At 52.2% G+C, this 5,684-nt stretch overlaps 1 pseudogene across 1 annotated transcript; it reads right to left on the bottom strand.

Moving 5' to 3' along the window:
• Positions 1-1,578: 1,578 nt before the first annotated feature.
• On the bottom strand, positions 1,579-2,911 carry LOC306948770 (AT-rich interactive domain-containing protein 5A-like; annotated as a pseudogene). Its single transcript has one exon. The product of its transcript is annotated as an AT-rich interactive domain-containing protein 5A-like (transcript).
• Between the last annotated feature and the right edge of the window lie 2,773 nt (positions 2,912-5,684).

Genomic DNA, 5,684 nt, shown 5'->3' with positions numbered 1-5,684 from the left:
GAGGGACCCTGCGACCAGCTCAGGAGGTAAGAGGGGGCCATGGGCCCAGCTCTGCCAGCTTTCACTGTGAAAGGGAGCAGTTCAGGGAAAGACACAGCCTGGGTGAGCCTGAGCTTTACTCTAGCATCTGAGGGAGCTGTGGACATCAGCTGTGGACACGACTCATAGAGGTGTGGGACAGCTGTGGATGCTCAGCGTTCTTAAGCAGCCCAGCTGTATCTCACAGGCTGTAGTCACAGTTTCTCTGTGAGGCTGAGATAACCTGAGGATCATGGCATCTCTCACTTTGCTCTCACGCCCGTACTCACAGTCTCTGAGGAATGACTTGAGCCCTGTGCCCACGTCCTCGCTCATGTGCTGGAGTCACCTTTGTGCCTTTTGGTGTCAGGGCTCTTGGGGCAAAACGTGCCTGGACACTGCCACACATGTAATGCCTTTCTGCTGTGCACGCTGGAGGATGCAGAACTGGCTGGGTCTGTGATGCTTTATGAAGCTGGTCTGACCTATTTCAGCAGCAGTGAGAACTCTTCTCACCTAGTCTAACCCTTAGAGCAGCACAGAGTGACCAGTGCTATGGAAATAGCAGAAGTGTTCCTTCAGGGCTGATTTACCCCTGCGCCTGCTGTGTTTCGTTTCACTTTTTGTGGATGATTAAGTGCCCCTTTAGGGATGAGCATCTCCTTGCTCCTTCCATTTTACAGCTCATGGCAAGGTGCTCAAGACACCCCACAGTTGTGGGGAGCAGCTGGCCCAAGAGAACTAAGTCCTGAGGCTGCAGCAAAGATTTTTGGGTCATTTGCAGTGGCTCAGTGGGAGCTTGCAGAGGAAAAAGCAGCTGGAGATGTGCTCTGCAGTTCTGTGCTGGTTTGCAGATTCCTCAGGAGTGGTCCTGGGTCATCTGGCTTCCACCAAGAGCGCTCCTTGTCTCTCAAAAGATCTCATCCCTGGTGCTGTCTGTCTGTCTGTCTGTCTGTGGTAGATTCCCGAGCAAGGAGGCCTCTCCATGCCATCTCTGCACATTGATTTCAGCCTGTGGCACCCCCATTGGGACACATGGATGCTCCAGGAAACAGCTGTGAACCCTGGGGCTGGAATAAAGATGCCAAAAACAATGCAGAAAAAAACCCAGAGGTAAGTCTCGGTTTGTGCAGGAAACTCTCAGGCAACACACCTGCTAAGGTGAAGCTGTTTTTCCCCTGCAACCTAGCCCTAATTCCAGGAATCAAGCATACCCCACACACCACCAGCTGGGACCATCTGGTGAGGTTTGTTTTGGATGCTACTGTCCAGCACCCCTTTCGGAGCAGCCGTTGTGCTTCCCATGGATGCTTGCTGCTGTCCTGAGCCCTTTATAACCTCAGTAGCCCCTGCTATAAGGCAGCATACCTGAGAACTAAAATGGCATGGTTTTGTAGGAGGGAGCAGGGGCTTTGTACCAGGGAGCTGCGGAGCCTCCTGGACACAGCATGGCAAGATGGGAACATCCACTGCATGTCTGTGTTGGCTCTACAGAACTGCACAGGGGCACAGCATCTCTAGCAAGAAAACCTCTGCAACTCATTGTGCTCCCTTATCTTTTTAAAACATGACACGGTCCAGCTCATTGTGGCCATGGGCCACAGCAGCTCTGACAGCATCCCAGTGCTGCGGCATCCCGCTGCTGCCTCTCTGAGGGGCCAGGGCTGATGCAGAGCAAGGCAGCAGCTTGGCGCTGCAGTGGGAAGCGGAGGTGTGTGGAGTGCTGTAGGTGTGCTGGCTGTGCCCCGTCGCTGTGGGGTAGAGCTGGTGCTGCAGTGAGCCCTTGTGGGGTGTTGGTGGTGCGTGGGGTTGGAGGGCTGTGCAAGCTGGTTATCGCAGGGCTGGGGAAAGCAGGAATAATGGAGATAATGGAGAGAGGTGGCTTTGGTGTGGCTGCCTGATTTTCAGGTGCTCCAGGGGGTTGCTGAAGTTGATGAGGAAATGCAGCATCTCTCTCTTGTAAATGTTTTGGGCTGAGGCACTGGGGTGAGTGGAATGGCACAGCTGGGTCTGGGAGCGATGGCTTTGGGTTCAGCCAATTCTTGGTGTCCCCTGGGTGAGCCAGTGCCCTTTCCCCTGCCATCAGTTTCACGGACAAAGGGGGGAACAGCCTGCAGGCCCAAGGCTGCCTCGTCCTGTTCCACTTGGCTGTGGGTGGTGTGGGGCTCTGTGCCAGTGGGCTGAAGCCGGCCCCAGGGGGCACCCAGCAGGCTTTGACAGCAGCAGAGGTGGCTGGCTGCAGGCTCTCTCTGCTCCACGCTTTGGTTCACAGGTCTTGGGCTGCTCCCAGTCATCCTCCGTGTCCTCGGGTTGTGGTTCCAAGAAATCCTTCAAGTTGCAGAAGTGTCCCCCAAAGGGGTGGCAGCTGATGTGTTTCAGCAGCTGATTGCAGTATGCGTGTAAGAAGCCGGTGAAGACAGCGGGTGCAGGGCCCCCATCCTCAGCTCTTGGGTAAGGCTGTCTGTCCTGCCAGGGGAGCACTGCCATGGGTCCTGCCTCACTCCAGCCTCCCCTGGATGCGTCCTTCAATCCTTGTGTCTCCGGGCTCCTCTGCTCCTTGAAATGGGGGTTGGCTGCCAGCTGGCTGGGCTCTGGGTTGGGGTGAGTGCTGCTCACCGCCCCATTGCCCTCCAGGCAGTGCTGTTAGTGGCAGGACTCTGCCTCACTCACCTGGGCCAGCAGCTTCTTCTTGGCCAGCAGAGACGTGATGGGGTGGTTGCCTTTGGAGTAAAAGCTGGAAAAGAGGCACTTGCAGGCTTCACTGTGGGCGCAGCGGGTGCCGGGCCACCCCCCAGAGGGGCTGTGCCAGGGCCGTGGGGCTGGCACATTGCTCCACTGGCCAGCCTTGCTTGTGGGCCTCTGTTTGGTCTTCCTGGGTGGGGAATGCAGCCATCAGGAGGTACCCGGAGGGGCAAATCTGCTCAATGCATCTTTAAGATGGGGAAGAAGAGTATATGTATCTGAGAATACCTCACTGGTGTAAAAATGTCAGCACTGATGGATATCTGTGATGGAAACTTGTGTGGGAGCAATAATTCAGTAATAAAGTAGGTCGGATCCTTACGCTGAAGTTGGGTACCTTACAAGAACCATTTTGTGATTCCGTGTTTGACAGTTTGCTCTGCATGACGTGGATGGTGGAGCTGTGAGGATGCAATCCATTTCCAGTTGTGAACAGGATTGCTCTAAGAGCTGCTGCAGTAAGATGCGTGTGGGCTGACTGTAAGCTGAAACTAATTGCCTCTGAATATCAATGTGTGTGTGGGGATTTTGTTTTTAATTCTGTGATTTCATCCTTGCCCTATAGCAGCTCTGAAGAGGCCCTTGTTTTGCCAAACCCTGCTTTGCTGCTAATTGATGCTGATGGCGAGTGCTGTGCTTTGGGCCCTTTGCTTTTAGTTTCTGTGGCCTGTGTACCCTGGAGGGTGCTTTCTTTCATGTTTTTTTTTGTTTGCTAGCCACCTTTTTGGTAGATAAGATTTATTAGGGATGTTCTTGCTTTCCTGTGGTGGCTACATGTAGGTGCTGGACCAGGGGAGGTTATCAGAAAAGGGAAGATTTGCTGCACTAATTGAATTGTAGCCTTTTAGACAAATGGAAGTTAAGGTGCTGATACTGTGCTGTGTAGCTGGAGGACTTCCTCAGGAATAATCTGGGACCTGATCCCCAGTTCCCAATTTGAGCTTCTCCATCTGTTTCTACCCATATTGGAGCAGACCTGTATCTTGGAGGCAAGATCTGGGCAGTGAAAAGCTTAGTCTTGAGGGATGTTGACTGGCCACGTTAGTGTATGAAATGTTCAGGCATGGAAGAGAACAGCCAGTTTACAGCTGAGGAATAGTTTGCCTTTCCTCTTAAATTCTTGCCCCTGGTTTCTATGAGCACTGTTGCCCACTGCTTGCAGTGAGACTCAGCACTGGGTATGAGGGGGCCTGGTGCTTAGCGAGGTGTAACTGCAGCTCTGCACTGAAGCAAACTGCACCCAGCAGTATCACAGGAGCTGGAACAACTGGTGTGTGCTAGGTTTTAAACTGGACGTGCTTTAATGGGACGGGACTTGTGGGCTGCCACTCGTTACCTTGGGACATTTCTGTAAGGCTGTTTGAAGATGTTAGGACTGCCAAGTGTCCTCGTGCCCTTCTGTCAGCGATGACTGTTCTCTAGGCACACATATAAGCAGAGTCATACTGTCAGGTTTGTTTTTGAAGTGAAGAGACAAAAATGAAATAGGGCGTTTTTAGCTTGGATCAGTTCCGTAATGTGGTGCAGTGCGTGGTCTCACACTGAGAAGGTGATGGCTGAGCAAGGCTGGGGACTGCTGGTGCTCCTTAAGAGGGCAAGGAGCACGCTGAGCTGTGCTACTGGCTGGAGCTAGCAGGTCTGTAAATGGCTGTGCTAAGGGGTCAGGCCTTGCAGAGAGCTGGGGCCAGCAGCTGGGAGACGACGGCTTCACAGCCAGCCCTCCTGCAGATCACCATGACTGGCGTTGGGCTGCAGCCTTGCATCATGCCTTGGGTCAAGCAGGGGGCTGGAGGCAGGTGATGTTACTGGGTGGGAACCACCAAACCGACAGTGTTCCATGTTCCTGTGCCTTGTACAGGCTGTGGGAACTGGAGTTTGTTTTAGAGTGAGTTGCAAACTTCTGCAGTGCCCAGTCTCCAGTGTTTGGTCTGTCCGCTCTTGAAGTCAGTGGGAGTCTTCCTGGTAGTTTGGTTATTCAACTGTTCCATGAGAACCTTCCCTAAATAAAAGTATTTAGCTGTGGAAACATTTGACCGTAGGCCAGCAGGCAGAAATAGTGTGTGCAGAGGGGTTTGTGAATGTACCTTGCCTCTCTCTGTGCTGTGACTGCTGCAATACCATGATAAAAATAAAATAAAGGATTCTAATAACTAATGAACTTGTTCGTTGATGGATTAAGTGTTGTCTTAAGGGCAGCAGTTGGAGTCCATCTAATAAAAGTTGGCTGGAGGTGTGTCCTGTGGCTATGGCAAACTTTGCTTTATAGTAGCCTGTACTTTTCAGTAGCTGCTTGCCACACTATGATGTGGTTGGAGAGGGAGAAACAGAGCACTGGTCATTTCCCAGCAGATGGCGATAAGTTTCTACTCAGTCACAATGCTCTGTGGTCTGACAGGTTTATAATTATTATCCTAAGATTGATGTATCTGAGGGGACTGTAAAGATGTGCAGCATTAAGAAATCAGTAATCATTGCAACTTGAAATGCAGTTTCTGTACAACATCACAAATGAGCATCAAAGGTTTGATTCTAGGCTTGTCATTCCTCTCCATCCCTTCCTCTCCTCTCAACTCCCAAGTTCAGCGTCCTTTGCTGTGTCAGAAAAGGGACTGTGTGGTGGCCCACTTCTTTCCTGATGGAAAAACAGGGATGGTAACACCAGCACCATTGGAGAGGCTGTTCAACTTGCTGTGTGAGCTTTCCTTTCCCCACAGTGCTGTTTTGATCTTGGGAAAGTCCCCCTCTTCTCTTCCGCAGTTTCGTCCCTGCTGGATGAGGGTGATGAAGGTTCACGCGCTGTTTCTCCATGAAGGGCTCTGGAAGGGCCGTGTTAGCTGTGTGCAGAGTTGTGGTTCGAGCCCATTTCCCTTTCCTCCCTCTCCCTCCTCATTCAGCCCTCATGGAACATCACGAGTTTGGCCGTC

This window comes from Tetrao urogallus, assembly GCF_951394365.1.
Source record: "Tetrao urogallus genome assembly, chromosome: 7".
Taxonomy (NCBI): Eukaryota; Metazoa; Chordata; class Aves; order Galliformes; family Phasianidae; genus Tetrao; species Tetrao urogallus.
The sequence above is the reverse complement of the archived record's forward strand: the minus strand, read 5'-3'. Positions and strand labels throughout refer to the sequence as shown.